Source organism: Lissotriton vulgaris, chromosome 3_1 (genome assembly GCF_964263255.1).
Source record: "Lissotriton vulgaris chromosome 3_1, aLisVul1.2, whole genome shotgun sequence".
Lineage (NCBI taxonomy): Eukaryota > Metazoa > Chordata > Amphibia > Caudata > Salamandridae > Lissotriton > Lissotriton vulgaris.
The window spans coordinates 1978727214-1978748468 of record NC_141689.1 but is presented as its reverse complement, the minus strand read 5'-3'; positions in this window follow the sequence as shown (position 1 = coordinate 1978748468).

Below are 21255 nucleotides of genomic sequence, written 5' to 3'. Positions count from 1 at the left end.
CATTAGGTTTGCCAGAGTGGTTTAACAGCTCATCATAGGGGGTATAGGCAGTGCTTAATTTGTAAAATAATATGTGTCAGTGCCTAAAGCTCTGCTCAGGAACCTTCAGCCGGCACTATTAAATGTCAGCGAGCGAAATACCAAGGATACATAGGACAGCTCCGGCCTCTTTACTCCATCTCAAGACACTGCCTGCCCGATATCTTACTCTTGCAGATGACGATTTTTCCATCTGTCTTCTTCTTTCCCGTTAGTGTGTTTTTCCCTGCATTGCTCTCGGGAAATGTGTGATGAGGCAACCACCAGCATACATTAAGCACTGGATCTTATACACCTGTAGCATTCTCACATATATTGAGTATATAGAGTGCTGTTAAGAGTATATATATATATATATATATATATATAATATATATATATATAATACTACATAGATCACACAGAATTAGGCATGAATATTGAGCATTAGTAGTGACAAAAAACAGGACATTTTGAGTGTATTTTTTATCAGTTTATATCTGTGTCAGCTGGCACATTGGGATGTAAATACTAATACCCCTTCACATTTAATATCTACCACTGTCAGCTGATGTCCTGACCTATGCTCACATTCGCAGCTGGTTTCTTGAACTTGTGTGTATACATGTGTGATAAAGGGTGATTTGCCAATTTGATCTTCTCCCACTAGCACAATGTTCATGCAAGTGCAGGGCAAAAGGCTAGAGCTGTGCTTTTACTAGTACCAGGGGTGTAACAATGGCCCCCACAGCCCATGCGGTGCGGGGAGGCCCTTGGCTAACCCATACTGGTGGGGCCCCCCTCACACCTTCTAATGTGAGTGTGCGGAGCCCAGTCAGCATATCTTGTAGGTGGGCCCCCTCAAGTTTTGTTATGTCACTGACCAGTACTGAGGGTGCTCCATGGTGACACCTGAAGCACAACAAGGCCCTCCCAAGGTCCACCTCTTTGGCCCTCATGATGAGTTGCCCCGAGTGGTATTAGCACATATTCTCGGGAATAAAACGACACCAGGTGATTACAAGTTTAGCCGGGGTGTTATAATTGCATGCTGAAAATGCAATGTAACACTAAACACGGAGTTAATACAGGTGTAAAAATTGGGGGCATATCCACAAAGAGCTATCGCCAAATCAACTGCACTTTATCTCGGCCAAAGTCAGGATAAATTTACCCCACCACTCACAAGCAGGTGCTAACAGCCCACATCACCAGTTTTCCCGCGATAGCAGCCGCAAAAAACATTGCCACAGAGGACCCCTGCAACTATCACTAATGAGATATAGAGCAGGCGTTCGCGTGCACAAACACACGGAAAAACAGCAACACCACTTTCACAACAGACTGACATATCCACGAAGTGAACTGAAAACATGCCATAAACTGTATTAGACGCAGGTATTTAACACCAGCCTCAAGCAGGTGTAAAGACGGACGACTAGCTGCAGTAGGCAACGGAGCTCCGCACACAGACACATCCGAAGAATGAACAACGCCATGGAGCTACTCATCATGAAGCTCGGAGGACCAACAGGGCCATGACACCCACTGTCACCACCCCCAGGACCGCCACCACCCCCAGGACCGCCACCACCCCTGAACCCGACCGACACCCCCGACCTCCACAGAGGCAGCGCAGAGTAAGACAGCAGACCTACCGAAAAATGGACCACTCTCACTGACCTAACGCCTGAGGAAGTCATTGCCCACTACAGGCTCAAAAGGACAACCATTCATCGCATCCTGACCCACATTGCCCACAGGCTGACGGTCCCAACACAGTGGAGAACCAACATCACTCCGCAGACAAAGCTGCTGGCTGGGCTGCACCTGTTGGCTTCTGGTACCTTCCAACCAACAACTGCCAGTCCATCATCAGCCAGCGCTTCCTGGATGGCATTTATGGAACGGGACTGCTCGTTGGTGAGTACCAAGTCAATACACCACACATCACAATGCTGACAAAGCACAATGCATAACTGTGGGGATGCAAACGTGACCAAACCACATTCAACATGTCCAACTACAATAACACCTACCAAACACGACCACAACACTCCAAGGTCATCCTGCCCTACCCCTGCACCCAATGCAGACTGGTGATGTGGTTGCCTGCATCAGTTACTCCCTACGGGCTGGCTTACACTCACCCCACACACAGTAGGCACAGGCGTCACTAGATTGGTGGACCTGCCATCACATTCTGCAGAACCAAGTATTGACTCTTTTCTCCCTGCACTGTCACAGGTGGTCAAGGATATGCACTCTGCCTTTGGATGATGACACACCTCCGAGATCCGAACACACCCGCCCAGAGGGAGTACAATGCGTCCCACTTACGCACCAGGGGCATCGTTAAATGCACATTTGTCATGTCAAAGTCACGTTTCAGGTGCCTGGACGGCACAGGTGGGAAGCTCCTGTACAGCCCGGACACCATGTGCAAGCTGATCATTGCATGTTGTGTGTTGCACAACATCTGTGATCGCACCAGGGCCCTATGGATCCCAGTTCCAGAGGTACCGGCCGATGATGGTGGTGATCGGGCAGGTGGCCCACATCCTACTGCAGCAGCGGCAGGAATGTCCCATAGGAATACCATCATTGACACTTACTTCTCAGGAGCACGTCACATTGTGACCGTTCATGGCAATCATGCCACATTAGAAAATGTCCAAATGCACTGCATGTGTGAATAAAACATTTGTGAAGGTCTCAGCTTGTACTTGTACATTTTGATGTTACGTTTCTCTGCGTTCCAGATGTGATGTGGTTGGTTGTACACATTTGCTAAACCAGTTGTGCACAGTGTTCAAATGTGGTGGGGGTGCTGTTTGACCAGGGATGTTGCCACTGTCGGGGTGCACTCCTGATTGTGAGTGTATGCTACGTGGTGGGTGTGTTGCTCCTGTGGCTCTGCTCTGTCTGCCACTGGTCTCTTTCGTGCGGTGTGCCTGTCGGTTCTGTTCTTCCACAGTGCTTGGATGTTGTAGTGTACATGTTGTCCTCTGCAGTTGGCCAGGGTGCATTTGTCGTACTCCGCTGTTGATAATTCTTGTTCATTGGCATTTTCCATGTGATGTTCTTGTACTATTTTCCCGCATTGCACGTGGGTAGTGCTGTCCTCGCACTGGTTATCACTGTTTTCCTATCGCGCTTTTGACCATTGCAGGTTTTGTCGCGTTGGGGTTTGTGTTTTTCTCTCCGTTGAGGTGGTTGTTTTGCGGACATTGACTGCGGTGTCGGCAAACTATTGCATGCTCCTTCCCCTCGCTTACAGACTTTAAAAACACCATGGAAGTCTCCCAAGCACAGACTCTCAATCTTTCCCCTAACTTAACAACTGTTCCTCTTAATGATTCAAATCAACAAAAGGAGAGGCAGGGAGATTCAAGGACACCCTCTTAGTCCCCGGTTATCATGTATAAACAAAAGAAGAGAGGCCAGTTGTCTCAACAACCACAGAGACGGAGCAACACAAAAACAGGAGGTTACCTGGCCCAACTTAGCTAGGTAAGAAAGCCCTCACACACCGACCTGGTCAGTGTCATGCTTCATCATCGGGCCCCACCAAAGAGGCCGAGTGCCTCTTTGGTGTGCTGCGACGCCAGAAGACTGCGGAGCGGGTTGAGTGAGTAGGCGTGCAGTGAAATTAAAGATAAAAGTGCCTTCAGAGTATCTATAAAAAAATTTAATAGTAGATCCCTATGACACGAGTAAAAAATATTTATGTGTCTGAAATTACAGCCAAATTTAATAGTTTGGTTAGTTCAGAACAATCATAAACATCAGTCAACGTGTTTCTGCCTCTGGAAACTGTGTCAATTTACCAGGCATTCTTCAGGACTTGTGCTAAGGCCCACCCTTACCTAGGGACGTGAAAGTGAAGGTGTGTGATTTTGTTCGCTTAAAGTTTTGTATTTTTGACGCGCACCCACACTCCAGTTTGCTATACTGGTTGTGATAGCAACACGGACCGAGTCATTTCAAATGTAGTTTCAGACTTGCCACCCTCCTAGACCACGCCCACCTACTGGCCTGACCACGCCCACTATGGAAGTATCCGCACAACGTGTGGATCCTTTTTAAACGCTGTTACCGGCCCCGCTCACCATCGTCGGGGTCCGGTATTGAGGATAAGCTAGGTGCAGAGAGGGTGCCGAGCGTTGAGGGCGTGAGTTCCTGATGCCATCACCACTAACACGATCGCCGCATCTGAGCTAAGTAAACCCTTAACCCTTTTCTTGAACTTCTGTTTCTGATTACAGGGTGTGCCAGTTACGCTCCCACCCCCCTCCTGAGACCCATGGTGCAGTTAGCATCAAAAGAAAAAGTGAGATGTTTCTACAGCTTTTTACAATGTATCAGTGGGGTCACTGACCTTTGGTCCATTGATCCTTCATGAGGAGTATACTCGTTCGTGTTTTTAATCACTCTAGCTATTTAGCCAGTTTTAATGCACATGTAGTTCACTCCACTTCCTAGAACTAGTGGTATTCTCGACTTAGGGTACTATGGCTGGTGATAACAATAGTGTTTATCCGCCTCCACATCGTTTGCCACAGTATTGGAGCACCTACAGACTAGCGCTATAGAAGATACCAAGAATTAATTGTGTGTTTGTCTTCTGTGTTTGTCTGTTACTTTCTCTTGCAGGTGCAGTAACACTCCTAAATCAGGAGTATCAAGGAATGGGCAATTGCTCATTCCATTTTGCACTTTTTTACACCCCCCTTTTTTTGTTTACTTTTCACTTTCACGTCCCTAGGTAAGGGTGGGCCTTAGAGAGCCCATACCGCTAGGGTTTAGCACAAGTCCTGAAGAATGCCTGGTAAATTGACACTGTTTCCAGAGGCAGAAACATGTTGACTGATTTAATGATTGTTCTGAACTAACCAAACTATTAAATTTGGCTGTAATTTCAGACACGTAAATATTTTTTACTCGTGTCATAGGGATCTACTATAAAAAAAAATGTATAGATACTCTGAAGGCACTTTTATCTTTAATTTCACTGCACGCCTGCTCACTCAACCCGCTCCGCAGTCTTCTGGCGTCGCAGCACACCAAAGAGGCACTCGGCCTCTTTGGTGGGGCCCGATGATGAAGCATGACACTGACCAGGTTGGTGTGTGAGGGCTTTCTTACCTACCTAAGTTGGGCCAGGTAACCTCCTGTTTTTGTGTTGCTCCATCTCTGTGGTTGTTGAGACAACTAACACCTCTTAATGATTCACCAACTGCCTTCACAATCCCCTTACTCTCACTCCCCCGCTAGAGGCTACAACATCTCACAGCAGTCCCCCCTTCCATCAGCCTCCCAATCGCAATCTGACCCTACTCCTCCTCTGTCACCTTAACTACCCCCCCTCTTACAGACTTTGAAAACACCATGGAAGTCTCCAAAGCACAGATTCTCAATCTCTCCCCTACCTTAACAACGGTCCCTCCTAATGATTCACCAACTGCCTACGCAACCACCATTACTCTCTCTCCTTCTCATGAAGCTCCAAAATCGCACAGCAGCTCCCCTCTTCTTGCTTCTTCTTCCTCCCAGCCCCCTCAATTTGACCTCTCCCCGACTCAATCGCCTTCTCCAACTTCTTCCCCCCTAACTGACATTACTCTCCGTAACCAGGAGGTCAACCCTCCTCACTGCAACCGAGCAACCTTTCCTTCTCCTGACTCCCCGGTGTCCCCATAGACTGCCTCATCCCACTACACCTCCCTCCCTTCAGCCATAAATCGGAACTTCCTTCTACACCCCCCACCTAGGCTCCCTCCCCTCCCTCTACCCAGGCCTCTCGTCTTGACTAACATAGAACATCCTCCAAGTCCCCCTGAACCCACATCCTCCATCCCCTTCTCCCTCATTTCCCAGATGCTTTTTAACATAGAACTCCATCTCACTAACCTATCATTTGAACTCACCTCTCTCAGAAAAGATGTTGTTAACTCCCTTTCCTCACTTAACTGTCCCTATCCTTCTAGTCCCCTGTGCACTGATCAAAACAAATAAACATTCACCCAGCAACAGGATACTACCCCCTCTGTAACGATACACTCAGAACCTTCCGCGCCCGACACTCCTCCCCGCCTCTGATCTGCCTGACCCCTGTAATCCCTACCCCCCCACTCTTTTCTACCGACCCTTTGATCCCACAGGCTCCTTTCCCTGTGATCCTTGGTACTAACAGAATTCCAACTTCACCAAGACTTCCCCCCAAATTAACCACAATCCACAACTGCCCTCTCCATACAATCAACCCTATACCCTGGACTTGCATGCTGGTTAACTGCCGCTCGGCGGTCTGGCATGCGATTGAAATTTCAGAAACCATCCTTAGCGTATCCATTGACATTGCATTTCTCACTGAAACTTAGCTTAAAGATCATTCCTCTTCCATTCTTGATATACTCTACCCCCCTGGCTACTCCATCCTCAGAAAAGAAGAATCTCTATCCTTTTCTGGGAAAGCACCTTACTTCTGGTACTCCCTCCCCAAAGATCTTCATTGCAACGCCTCTTACACCAGCTTCAAAAAAGACCTCAAACTTCTCCTGCTTAACAAAAACTGGGGTCCTTAAATCCTCCCATGGGCTCTCTTCCCACACCTACCTCCTATTGTTCTACGCCCCCCTCTCTCATCTTCCTTCACCCACTAACTCTTCCCTCCGGTCTTTCCTATAGGACCTGCCTCGTCCCACCTGGTATTACCGATACCTCCCCCCTCCTCAGCCTCTCCCCATTCCCTTCCCCTTCCTTCTTCTTCTCTATCCTTTCCCTCCCACATTAGGCTAAGTTCTCAAGACTTGCTGTAACCCTTTGCAACACATATAATGTGATAGTATAAAACTAGAGCTGTTTTTACCTTCTTGTTGAGTATTGAATATTACCTCATTGTAAACCTATTACATTCAATTAATTTGATCTATGTATAGCTGTTTGACATCGCCTTAACTATCCCCCTCCCTTGCCTCTCCCCTTCCTTTACCCTACCTCCCTATTTTACATCCTTTCCCTCTCTCTCTAGCCTAATCCCTCATGATTTGATGTAACCCTTTGGCAACTTGTTTGTTTAATTAGATTGTGTAATATTTAAATTGCTTTCTACCATCTGTATTGTTTCTGAATACTACCTCATTGTTTGTAAATTTTGCTATATTGCAATGAATACTCATGTTAAGCGCTCTCATACCCCCGGTTCCAGCTAGCACTATATAAAACATGTTAAATAAATAAATGCTACCGCCGTGTTGTGAAGTCCACATTGTCACAGGGTTATTTTCCCGCGTTGGGATGCGATGCTGAAAGTTGCGTTACTCTACTCTTGTAGTAGTTACCACACGTTCTAGTGAACATACCCCTGGGTGCGTTAACTCTGGGTTCAGCCATATACCTTTTCCACATTCAAAATATTGCATCCAAAACAAATTCACATCTAAAGTTACCACCTCTAGTAAAATCATGTGTGGTAAAATCCGGGCACTGAATTAAGATTTCAATTAAAAGTTGCTGTTTCAGCTTCAAAACTGGGGCAATTACCACAGAAAAGTTGTAACTGCTCAGAGCATGTGGTAAATTGCGTAAAAGTTAGAACTCAGAGTATAACACATTTGTTCATAATTATTAAAAAAAATCACATTAAAATATAAGAAAAATCATTCTTTTTAACCCAAGTGAAAAAATATATTGTTATCAGTGTTCCCTGTAAGTGCGAGGGAGCGCGCGCGCGCACCTTGCTGACCCCGAGCGCGCAGAGTCCCGAGGAAAGCACGCACACATCCTGTGAGTGCTTTCGCGCCGCCGCGTTTAAAACGCGAGCGGCGCGAAAACGGCAATTCCGTGTTTGGGGGAATGATTTAAGAAGCTCCCCACTAATAGGCTGTGGCTGCGGGCTGTTTGTGGCCCTTTGTGAAAACATTTGTTAATTGCAGCGCCGTCATGCGCTGCAATTAACAAACATTTTCACAATGGCTCACAATCAGCCCCCGACCGCGCTCCCTTAAGAGAAGACATTTAGAAAGTCCAAAAGCATGACTTTTCATGCTTTTGGACTTGCTAAATGTCTTCTCTTAAGGGAGCGCGGTTGGGGGCTGATTGTGAGCCATTGTGAAAATGTTTGTTAATTGCAGCGCATGACGGCGCTGCAATTAACAAATGTTTTCACAAAGGGCCACAAACAGCCCGCAGCCACAGCCCATTATAAAACAAATTCAGCAAAAGAAAAGAAGGGATTAGGCGGTGTCTCCCACATCTATTTTGCCGCCATTTTCAATCATGTCACCAGCCCCTCCTCGCTAGTGGTACAGGTCTCTGTTGTGGCTGGCTCGGGCAGATGCATGTGCGCTCTGCTCAGCTGACAGTTCGGGCGGGACAGAGGCCATAGCTGCCAAGGTTTAAGATTGCTATGGGGGACATTTTTATAATTTCTATGTAATCTTGAGTGATATTTCAACAAATGAGTGACACTTTCAAGCAAAATCAAGCAATGAAGATGACGGAAACATAAAGATGAGACATTACACCCCTCAGATAGCTGTAATTTCTTTTATTTATAGGTCACTCATAATTACACTGTAATTATGAAAATGTCACACACAAGCAATCTGAAACCTTGGCAGCTATGTGTAAAGCACACATTGTGCTTTTGGGCTTGCTGCAGCCAAGCCTCCTAAAAGTTATACACAGCAGTAGTTGGTTGCCAGATTGTGAGCTGTGCATGGAGATGGACGAAGGCCGCTGCGAGGCTTTGCTGCATGCAGCTGACTATACATATAATGAGGGTGTTGTCCTCGTGTGAAGAGTTGGATGCCGTGCATGTTCTGGCCTCCAGCTATTTTCATATTTACAAAAAGGGGTGGTGAGGGACAGAGTCTCTGAATTAAGCAGAAAGCTCTCACCCAGTCAAAAGATCAGGGCTAGATCCAACACCGTTTTTTAGCTCACTGCACCATCCCAGTTTCAGAACCTGGCTGTATGCAAATTAGTCTGTTCCTGTCCCAGTGCATGATGGGAACAGGACAAACCAAACTACAGAAGCCAATTCTTACACTGGGAAGGAAACAAGCTCCCGGGGACCGGTTTCTGGCATTACAGCCGTCTTCGGCCCGGTTTGCTTGAATCCTGATGGTGCAATGAGCAAGGGTCTCACATCTGAGAATACCCTTCCACGCTTAGGGTGGACAAAAATATTTACAAAAAGGGGTGGTGAGGGACAGAGTCTCTGAATTAAGCAGAAAGCTCTCACCCAGTCAAAAGATCAGGGCTAGATCCAACACCGTTTTTTAGCTCACTGCACCATCCCAGTTTCAGAACCTGGCTGTATGCAAATTAGTCTGTTCCTGTCCCAGTGCATGATGGGAACAGGACAAACCAAACTACAGAAGCCAATTCTTACACTGGGAAGGAAACAAGCTCCCGGGGACCGGTTCCTGGCATTACAGCCGTCTTCGGCCCGGTTTGCTTGAATCCTGATGGTGCAATGAGCAAGGGTCTCACATCTGAGAATACCCTTCCACGCTTAGGGTGGACAAAAATATTTACAAAAAGGGGTGGTGAGGGACAGAGTCTCTGAATTAAGCAGAAAGCTCTCACCCAGTCAAAATATCAGGGCTAGATCCAACACCGTTTTTTAGCTAACTGCACCATCCCAGTTTCAGAACCTGGCTGTATGCAAATTAGTCTGTTCCTGTCCAAGTGCATGATGGGAACAGGACAAACCAAACTTCAGAAGCCAATTCTTACACTGGGAAGGAAACAAGCTCCCGGGGACCGGTTTCTGGCATTACAGCCGTCTTCGGCCCGGTTTGCTTGAATCCTGATGGTGCAATGAGCAAGGGTCTCACATCTGAGAATACCCTTCCACGCTTAGGGTGGACAAAAATATTTACAAAAAGGGGTGGTGAGGGACAGAGTCTCTGAATTAAGCAGAAAGCTCTCACCCAGTCAAAAGATCAGGGCTAGATCCAACACCGTTTTTTAGCTCACTGCACCATCCCAGTTTCAGAACCTGGCTGTATGCAAATGAGTCTGTTCCTGTCCCAGTGCATGATGGGAACAGGACAAACCAAACTACAGAAGCCAATTCTTACACTGGGAAGGAAACAAGCTCCCGGGGACCGGTTTCTGGCATTACAGCCGTCTTCGGCCCGGTTTGCTTGAATCATGATGGTGCAATGAGCAAGGGAAATGCCAGAAACCGGTCCCTGGTAGCTTGTCTCCTTTCTGGTGAAGAATTGGCTTGGTAGTTTGGTCTGCCCTGTTCCCATGATGCACTGGGCCAGGGACAGACTAATTTGCATATTGCCAGGTTCTGAGCTGGGATGGGGCAGTGAGATAAATAACGGTGATGGATCTAGCCCTGATCTTTGGACTGGGTAAGAGTGGTCTGCTTAATTCAGACACTCTGTTCATCACCACCCCCTTTCTGTATCGTTTTTGGCCACTATAGGTGTGGCAGGGTATACTCAGACATGAGTCCCTTTCTCACTGCTCCATCAGGATTCAAGCAAGACGGGCTGAAGAGGCTGAAATGCCAGAAACCGGTCCCCGGTAGCTTGTCTCCTTTCTGGTGAAGAATTGGCTTGGTAGTTTGGTCTGCCCTGTTCCCATGATGCACTGGGCCAGGGACAGACTAATTTGCATATAGCCAGGTTCTGAGCTGGGATGGGGCAGTGAGATAAATAACGGTGATGGATCAAGCCCTGATCTTTGGACTGGGTAAGAGTGGTCTGCTTAATTCAGACACTCTGTTCATCACCACCCCCTTTCTGTATCGTTTTTGGCCACTATAGGTGTGGCAGGGTATACTCAGACATGAGTCCCTTTCTCACTGCTCCATCAGGATTCAAGCAAGCCGGGCCGAAGAGGCTGAAATGCCAGAAACCGGTCCCCGGTAGCTTGTCTCCTTTCTGGTGAAGAATTGGCTTGGTAGTTTGGTCTGCCCTGTTCCCATGATGCACTGGGCCAGGGACAGACTAATTTGCATATAGCCAGGTTCTGAGCTGGGATGGGGCAGTGAGATAAATAACGGTGATGGATCAAGCCCTGATCTTTGGACTGGGTAAGAGTGGTCTGCTTAATTCAGACACTCTGTTCATCACCACCCCCTTTCTGTATCGTTTTTGGCCACTATAGGTGTGGCAGGGTATACTCAGACATGAGTCCCTTTCTCACTGCTCCATCAGGATTCAAGCAAGCCGGGCCGAAGAGGCTGAAATGCCAGAAACCGGTCCCCGGTAGCTTGTCTCCTTTCTGGTGAAGAATTGGCTTGGTAGTTTGGTCTGCCCTGTTCCCATAATGCACTGGGCCAGGGACAGACTAATTTGCATATAGCCAGGTTCTGAGCTGGGATGGGGCAGTGAGATAAATAACGGTGATGGATCAAGCCCTGATCTTTGGACTGGGTAAGAGTGGTCTGCTTAATTCAGACACTCTGTTCATCACCACCCCCTTTCTGTATCGTTTTTGGCCACTATAGGTGTGGCAGGGTATACTCAGACATGAGTCCCTTTCTCACTGCTCCATCAGGATTCAAGCAAGCCGGGCCGAAGAGGCTGAAATGCCAGAAACCGGTCCCCGGTAGCTTGTCTCCTTTCTGGTGAAGAATTGGCTTGGTAGTTTGGTCTGCCCATTTCCCATGATGCACTCTTACCCAGTCCAAAGATCAGGGCTTGATCCATCACCGTTATTCATCTCACTGCCCCATCCCAGCTCAGAACCTGGCTATATGCAAATCAGTCTGTCCCTGGCCCAGTGCATCATGGGAACAGGGCAGACTAAACTACCAAGCCAATTCTTCACCAGAAAGGAGACAAGCTACCGGGGACCGGTTTCTGGCATTTCAGCCTTCTTCGGCCCGGCTTGCTTGAATCCTGATGGAGCAGTGAGAAAGGGACTCATGTCTGAGTATACCCTGCCACACCTATAGTGGCCAAAAACGATTTAGAAAAGGGGGTGGTGATGAACAGAGTGCTGAGTTAAGCAGACCACTCTTACCCAGTCCAAAGATCAGGGCTTGATCCATCACCGTTATTTATCTCACTGCCCCATCCCAGCTCAGAACCTGGCTATATGCAAATCAGTCTGTACCTGGCCCAGTGCATCATGGGAACATGGCAGACTAAACTACCAAGCCAATTCTTCACCAGAAAGGAGACAAGCTACCGGGGACCGGTTTCTGGCATTTCAGCCTTCTTCGGCCCGGCTTGCTTGAATCCTGATGGAGCAGTGAGAAAGGGACTCATGTCTGAGTATACCCTGCCACACCTATAGTGGCCAAAAACGATTTAGAAAAGGGGGTGGTGATGAACAGAGTGTCTGAGTTAAGCAGACCACTCTTACCCAGTCCAAAGATCAGGGCTTGATCCATCACCGTTATTTATCTCACTGCCCCATCCCAGCTCAGAACCTGGCTATATGCAAATCAGTCTGTCCCTGGCTCAGTGCATCATGGGAACAGGGCAGACTAAACTACCAAGCCAATTCTTCACCAGAAAGGAGACAAGCTACCGGGGACCGGTTTCTGGCATTTCAGCCTTCTTCGGCCCGGCTTGCTTGAATCCTGATGGAGCAGTGAGAAAGGGACTCATGTCTGAGTATACCCTGCCACACCTATAGTGGCCAAAAACGATTTAGAAAAGGGGGTGGTGATGAACAGAGTGTCTGAGTTAAGCAGACCACTCTTACCCAGTCCAAAGATCAGGGCTTGATCAATCACGGTTATTTATCTCACTGCCCCATCCCAGCTCAGAACCTGGCTATATGCAAATCAGTCTGTCCCTGGCCCAGTGCATCATGGGAACAGGGCAGCCTAAACTACCAAGCCAATTCTTCACCAGAAAGGAGACAAGCTACCGGGGACCGGTTTCTGGCATTTCAGCCTTCTTCGGCCCGGCTTGCTTGAATCCTGATGGAGCAGTGAGAAAGGGACTCATGTCTGAGTATACCCTGCCACACCTATAGTGGTCAAAAACGATTTAGAAAAGGGGGTGGTGATGAACAGAGTGTCTGAGTTAAGCAGACCACTCTTACCCAGTCCAAAGATCAGGGCTTGATCCATCACCGTTATTTATCTCACTGCCCCATCCCAGCTCAGAACCTGGCTATTTGCAAATCAGTCTGTCCCTGGCCCAGTGCATCATGGGAACATGGCAGACTAAACTACCAAGCCAATTCTTCACCAGAAAGGAGACAAGCTACCGGGGACCGGTTTCTGGCATTTCAGCCTTCTTCGGCCCGGCTTGCTTGAATCCAGATGGAGCAGTGAGAAAGGGACTCATGTCTGAGTATACCCTGCCACACCTATAGTGGCCAAAAACGATTTAGAAAAGGGGGTGGTGATGAACAGAGTGTCTGAGTTAAGCAGACCACTCTTACCCAGTCCAAAGATCAGGGCTTGATCCATCACTGTTATTTATCAGTGAGCTAAAAAAACGGTGTTGGATCTAGCCCTGATCTTTTGACTGGGTGAGAGCTTTCTGCTTAATTCAGAGACTCTGTCCCTCACCACCCCTTTTTGTAAATATTTTTGTCCACCCTAAGCGTGGAAGGGTATTCTCAGATGTGAGACCCTTGCTCATTGCACCATCAGGATTCAAGCAAACCGGGCCGAAGACGGCTGTAATGCCAGAAACCGGTCCCCGGGAGCTTGTTTCCTTCCCAGTGTAAGAATTGGCTTCTGTAGTTTGGTTTGTCCTGTTCCCATCATGCACTGGGACAGGAACAGACTAATTTGCATACAGCCAGGTTCTGAAACTGGGATGGTGCAGTGAGCTAAAAAACAGTGTTGGATCTAGCCCTGATCTTTTGACTGGGTGAGAGCTTTCTGCTTAATTCAGAGACTCTGTCCCTCACCACCCCTTTTTGTAAATATTTTTGTCCACCCTAAGCGTGGAAGGGTATTCTCAGATGTGAGACCCTTGCTCATTGCATCATCAGGATTCAAGCAAACCGGGCCGAAGACGGCTGTAATGCCAGAAACCGGTCCCCGGGAGCTTGTTTCCTTCCCAGTGTAAGAATTGGCTTCTGTAGTTTGGTTTGTCCTGTTCCCATCATGCACTGGGACAGGAACAGACTAATTTGCATACAGCCAGGTTCTGAAACTGGGATGGTGCAGTGAGCTAAAAAACGGTGTTGGATCTAGCCCTGATCTTTTGACTGGGTGAGAGCTTTCTGCTTAATTCAGAGACTCTGTCCCTCACAACCCCTTTTTGTAAATATTTTTGTCCACCCTAAGCGTGGAAGGGTATTCTCAGATGTGAGACCCTTGCTCATTGCACCATCAGGATTCAAGCAAACCGGGCCGAAGACGGCTGTAATGCCAGAAACCGGTCCCCGGGAGCTTGTTTCCTTCCCAGTGTAAGAATTGGCTTCTGTAGTTTGGTTTGTCCTGTTCCCATCATGCACTGGGACAGGAACAGACTAATTTGCATACAGCCAGGTTCTGAAACTGGGATGGTGCAGTGAGCTAAAAAACGGTGTTGGATCTAGCCCTGATCTTTTGACTGGGTGAGAGCTTTCTGCTTAATTCAGAGACTCTGTCCCTCACCACCCCTTTTTGTAAATATTTTTGCACCCACACGCACGGTCTGGTTCCTGGCGCACATAACCATGGCTGCAGCGCACAGAGATCTCACACTGCCGCACACAGAGGAAAAAAATTGGAGGGAACATTGATTGTTATAAATATTTTTAAATGAACTTTATTTAGGTTATTATCCTAATTAGGGCCCCTCCCCAACACACACATCACACTTACACCTGCGCAATGGCATAGTCATAACTTTGTAAAACTACAACTGAAGTTTAAAACCAAAGCCATGGAGGAGGTAGTTAGCCAGAACTTCAGACTGAATGCTATTTAGGTCCAAGTTCAACTCATGATTACACGCCAATAGGAGAAGCACAATACGCAGTGCATGCAAGCAAGAAAACATTTGAGATGCAGATAATCAAAACTTACCAGAAATGCATACATTTTCTCAATATGACCTCCCTAATTTCACATTACACATAAGATGACTATGGCTTCCATACTGGGCTTCCTTTGGAAAGTGCAGCAGAATCTCATAAAGGTGAAAGGACTGCTATACCCCCCTAATAAAATTTCTTTCAGTGCATTCTTGTGCCATGACACAGTCCATATTTTTAAAAGTTTTTAAAGCGGTTTGAACAGCTTTACTACAATTAGTGGTATCATATATTACATTTCCACATGATTCACAGAAAGTAACAAATGTTAAAGTAAAATGGGGGGCGAGTCGGGATGCAATGATTCCCAGGTCCTGGTGAAGTCACGATCTGCTCCTGGCAGCAGCCCCTCCCTTCATCTGCACTCCGAGACGGGCCGATGCAACCAATACCTTGGTCAAACAAAAAATCAGCAAAGCTGAACCTGCGAAGCTCAGGACACTGAACAGGATGGGGCTTCTTCAACACGCCACTGGTTGCATGTAAAATATTCAAACAAACACTCCTCCTATACTGAAAGGTTAGAGGCCACTCCGGGAATTCAAATTGGAAGCCTTTTATTGGGACTGATAGGCATAATACATTTCGGCGTTTTCCCCATTCGTGAGATGCCTCTGCTTATAAGGCGTTGCTCCACCTACACCTTTGACTGTCCTGCCAGGCTCCCATTGGTTTAGAGAACCGCGCCCCATGGTCACCTGGGGTCCCAGAGTTCATCTTTTCGGTATAGGCTTTGCGTGGGGAAGACAAATTCCATGTCCACTTTACGAGGGCAAAGGTGAGAATATTCAGAGTGGAAGTCCTTGATTTTGTAATGATGTCCCGTGGCTTCCTGAGTCCCCTTAACATCTAAGCCCCTCATGCAGAACTCCGGTGGGCCGCAAGTCGGGATGCAATGATTCCCAGCTCCTCGTGAGGTCACGAGCTGCTCCTGGCAACAGCCCCTCCCTTCATCTGCACTCCGAGGTGGGCCGATGCAACCAATACCTTGGTCAAACAAAAAAAACAGCAAAGCTGAACCTGTGAAGCTCCGGCCACTGAACAGGATGGGGCCTCTTCAACACGCCGCTGAATGCATGTAAAATATCCAAACAAACACCCCTCCGATACTGAAAGGTAAGAGGCCACTCGGGGAATTTGAATTGGAAGCCTTTTATTTGGACAGATAGGCAAAATACATTTCTGCGTTTTCCGCCTTCGTCAGATGCCTCTGCTTACAAGGCGGTGCTCCACCTACACCTCTGACTGTCCTGCCAGGCTCCCATTGGTTTAGAGAGCCACGCCCCATGGTCACCTGTTAGCACGGCCTCTGTGGTTTATGATCTTGACCACAGGTCCCAGAGTTCCTCCTTTTGGGATAGGTTTTGCGTGGGGAAGACGAATTCCATGTCCATATTGCCAGGGCAACGGTGAGAATATTCAGAGTGGAAGTCCTTGATTTTGTAATGATGTCCCGTGCGTGTGTGTAGGAATTGTATGAATGTGCCTAATTCCTTACTGTTTAAAAGACTTTTTTGAATTAATTATATACTGCATAACAACAACACAATAAGATCAGCAATAACACTCAGAAGTACATATGCTGTATTAGACATTATCGAGAAAACTGTAAAATTCTTTATAATCTTATGGGTGGGAGGCGAAAGGGAAGGAAGGGGAAGGGAGGAGATCAAAATAGAGAACGTATGACAAATTATAAAAGTTTGATAGAGATAACAACAGTTTGCCTCAAAGTTAACCATATGTGATAAACATTACATCTATAAACATTTCATCAAATGTACTCTGATATATAAGGAGAACAGAGAGAGAAAATTCAAGGAGGATGACAATTTTACGAAGATAGAGAAACATTACTTGATACATCACTATCAACTTGGTTGAGATGTGAACTAAGAGGTAACCATAACAATTATGCATTATGGGAGGATGTACATTGTATAGCATACATAGTGTCTAACTTATGGTGAGAACTTACCAAATCCCACCAAACTTTATAGGATAACTTATCAGATGTTTTCTAATTTAGACTAATCAGGTGAAAGGCTATTGCTAACAGAGTATCTAATAATTTATTTTTTGGGAAAGGTGGAGTGAGCAAATTCGACAGTGTTCCCAAAAAACGATAAATAATATTAAAAGGGCTATCAAAGTAAAAAATTCTCTCAATACGAACCCAACTTTTGTTCCAGAAATTATGGGTATTGGGACAGTTGAATAAGATATGCATTATATGTGCATCAGCAAAATCACAAGACCAACATTAAGCAGGTGTATCGGAGGAGAATTTAGAGCAGTGTAAGGGAGTAAAATATAGGTAATGATAAACAAAAAAAATAGATTGTCGAATACCAGAAGACCTTGAGATTTTATATATGCCTAGGTCTCTCTCCCACATAAGTTTGGATTTGGATGTGGTTCTGGATGGGTCAGGAAGAGAAAAATATTTATAAATAGTTGAAGCCCTAGGGCCGGTTTTCAGAAATTCCATAATGCCAAAAGAGAAGGGAACTTTCTGAGAAGAGTTCTGTAAAAAGAAATAAATATCAAGGACCACATTCATCAATGATAAAAAAACAAGTATAAAAGGATTTAGAACAGTGATAAATAAGGCTAAATTGAGGAAATAGGGCAGGGGATTCATTATAAAAAAAAGTTGAGGTATCCACATTGAGCCTTTATCCTTCCAGGTACGCTAAAAAAAAGGTCTATTATTTATCTTGAGTAAGGAATTATACCATATCAGAATTTTCTAAAACAAGGCCGTATCTACAGTAAGAGGAAAAAAAGAAAGTGAATTTGAGCAACAATACTGTGTTATGTAATGTAGGGGAAGGAAGAAGTAACGTATTAGCAGTAAGAGATAGGACTTCTTCAAAGCTAATGGGAAGGAGAGAAATACGCTCAATATCTGCCTATATTGGAAAAAAGGTTGAGGATTAATCATAGGTCCAAAGAGCTGCTTGGCACAAAGCAAAAGCTCTGTAAAAACCATAAAAATTAGGAAAATTAACCCCTCCTGCTAATTTCGACTTTTGTAAAATGACCAATGCTACTCTCTGATTTTTATGTTTCCACAGGAACTTAAGGAGTAACGTGTTGATTTCCTTTAAAAAATGTTTTGGACTGGGAACTTAAAATGTAGAATGAAGATATAACAGTAAGGGGAAATCATCATTTTAATAGAATCTAAACAGCCCCACCTTGATAAAAATAAAGGATTCCAAGAGGGGAGAATCTTATCTATTTTGATATTAAGTTCTGTCAAATTAATTTTTATCTGTGTCAGCGATGGAATTAGTAAACCGTACCCCTAAATATTTCATTTTTGCAGAAGTGACCCACTGAAAACCAGTGAGAGAATAAAAATTACTGAATGTGTATTTAGTAAGGGGGAGAATTTCTGTTTTATCTTTATTAATTTTAGATCCTAAGACAGTTGAAAATAGCAAAATTTCTTATAATAGAGAAGGTAGCAAATCATCAGGAGAAGAAAGTCGTCTGCATAAGCAGAACATTTTAAATGTCGGTCTCCAAAAGGAAAACCAGAGATAGCAGGAGTAACACGAATCTGAGAAATAAAGGGCTCAAGGGTTAAAACGAATAATAAAGGTGAGAGTGAGCAATCTTGTCAAACCCCATTAGAGGAAATATGAGGAAATCATGCTATTAACCATTACTGACACCATGGGCGCATGATATAGGAGGAAGATAAGAGGTATAATTTTAGACCAAAACCCATGCCATCTTAAGGAATAAATTAAAAAAGCCCAATTTACTCTATCAAATGCTTTCTCAGCTTGTTATGGCTGCGAGAAAAGATTTAAAAGAAGTAGCTTTACTGAGAACAATAAAAAACAAACTTGTATTATCAGATATAATCCTTCCCTTGATAATCCCTGATTGTTTTTTCCAATAAGGTGGGGAACAAAAGATTCTAAACAAAGAGCTAAGAGCTTAGCAAAGGTTTTATAGTCAACGTTCAATAAAGAGATAGGCTAATAATTTTTACATTCCCAATGGTTTTTACCATCTTTTTGAATAACACAAATTATAGCTTCTTGGTAAGTATCAGAAGTAGAAGAAGATCAGTAAAATGTTTAAATAAACTATATAGATAGGGAGAAAGGATTGTTAGAGAAGGGGAGATAGAACTCCACTGTGAAACAATCTGGACCAGTCGTCTTCCATAATTTAAGCGCTCATAAGGCTGCAGCCATTTCCTCAGTAGAAAGATCATTCTCTTAAGAATCAAAGTCCAAATCAGGAGTGACAGAATGAGGGATGTGATGTAAATTGTTCAAAATTGCGGAGGAAAGAAGCGTTGATTTAGGGTATAAAGAGATGTATAAAACATCACAAATTCTTCTATAATAGCCTGATGATCAGTAATAGACTTACCTGTTGATGTGGAAATTGAATCAATAATGTGGTGCTCCTTCCCTCCTTTAAGATAATTCACTAATAGCTTTTAAGCTTTATTTCTTCCTACATAACAACGTGCACTTTTCCGAAGAAGTACAGAGGAGGCTACTTCAATAGAAGTAGAGTTAAATTGCAATTTGGGTTGAAGCAGGGCATTGAGGTCAGAGAGTAGTTTAGATGAGAAATACTTCTTTTTTAAAGATTTAATCGATGACAGAAGTCTGGTATATTCTTTTAACTGCGTCTTCCTTTGCCTAGAGAAATAATTTAAAAGGAGATCTCATGCCCAGGCTTTGAATGTATCCCAAAGCAAGGAAAGGGAAACTTCCATATTATCATTAAAGAATAAGAAATTAGAGGTAAAACAATAAACGATCTAGAGAATTGAACATCTAGTAATAAATGGTTGTTAAATGTCCATCAATGAGAATGAGCAGGGGGGACCAAATCCAAGTCTGTAATCACCATAGCATGGTCAGAGAGCACAATTGGAGAAATATGTGACTGTATATTACACTGGACAAAAGACGTAGAAAGAAATATATGATCCAATCGTGAAAGAGAACCATGAGAAGTAGAGAAAAAGTATATTCCAGAGCAGTTGGGTTAGACAATTTCTAGGAGTCCACCAAGGCTCTGGATAACAGAGTGAAATTGCTTATGCTTTTATGGGACAAAATATGAACTGAGGACGGTCTATCCAAAAGTGGGTTCATTATTTGATTACAATGTCCTCCTAGAATAAAGAACACTGGAATTGTGTACTTTTTCGTGTAATGGGGGACCAAAAAGTAGGCCTGGGTGTAGTTTCCGGAGTTTTGCTACGTGGAACTAAACGAAGTACAAACAAACTCTATGAAGTTCCGCAAGTGGCGAAGTGCAGTGCAAACTGCAGTTTGTACTGGTATTCCTGCAGCTCAGGTAGAAATTCTACCCGAGTGTCAGCTCGCGCTTGCGAACTTATCATTCGCGATCACAAACCTATTGTTCGGGATTGCAAAGTTACCATTCGCGAGCCATGAAAAAACTACGCTGCACATCGTGAAGCAGAGTTTTCAACACACAGCAAGGTTCGCGGAGTGCAGAAAACTCTGCAAACTCCACAAACGGAGCAAAGTTCACCGCCCAGGCCTACCAAAACGCAGTATCAGTTTGTGTCGGGGCATAAACAATCATAATGGTAAGGGGGACATTATCTATAATAACGTTTACCATAATATACCTACCCATATCGTCTATTTGTTGAGAAACCATATTAACATTAAGGGATGTTTTACCCAATATCACAACCCCATTCTTCTTACTTACCGAAGGGAAAATAAACACATAACCAACCCAAGCTCACATACATTTCAAAGCTTCAGATTGTGAGGTGAGTTTCCTGGGGAAGAACCAGATTAGGATTAGATTTACATAGATGAGATTGCACTCTGTGTTGTTTGATCAGATTAAGCGAACCTTTAATATTCCATGCGATTACTCTGAATTATGTACAATGAAGAAAATAGTTAGTTATTGAAGAATACAAAAAGAGGAAAAGTGATGTAGAAATGAGACAAGAAGGGGAGGAAGAAGAGAAGAATAAAAGGAAGCCAAGAGCAGGGAAATGAAAGGCAGAAAGGAAGAGAAGCAAAAAAGCCAAAAGAGGAGACAGTACGTATCCATAAAGGATGACTGAAAAAATATACTTGTAAAAGAGCAAGAACAAAAAGGAAAAGGGATGATGACGTCACATGAAATGATGACACACTCGTTGGGAAGGGAGGTCTATCCACATTAGGACCAAGAACACTTAGGATTTTGGACCAAACAGACTGAATGCCATCAGAAGAATCTGTA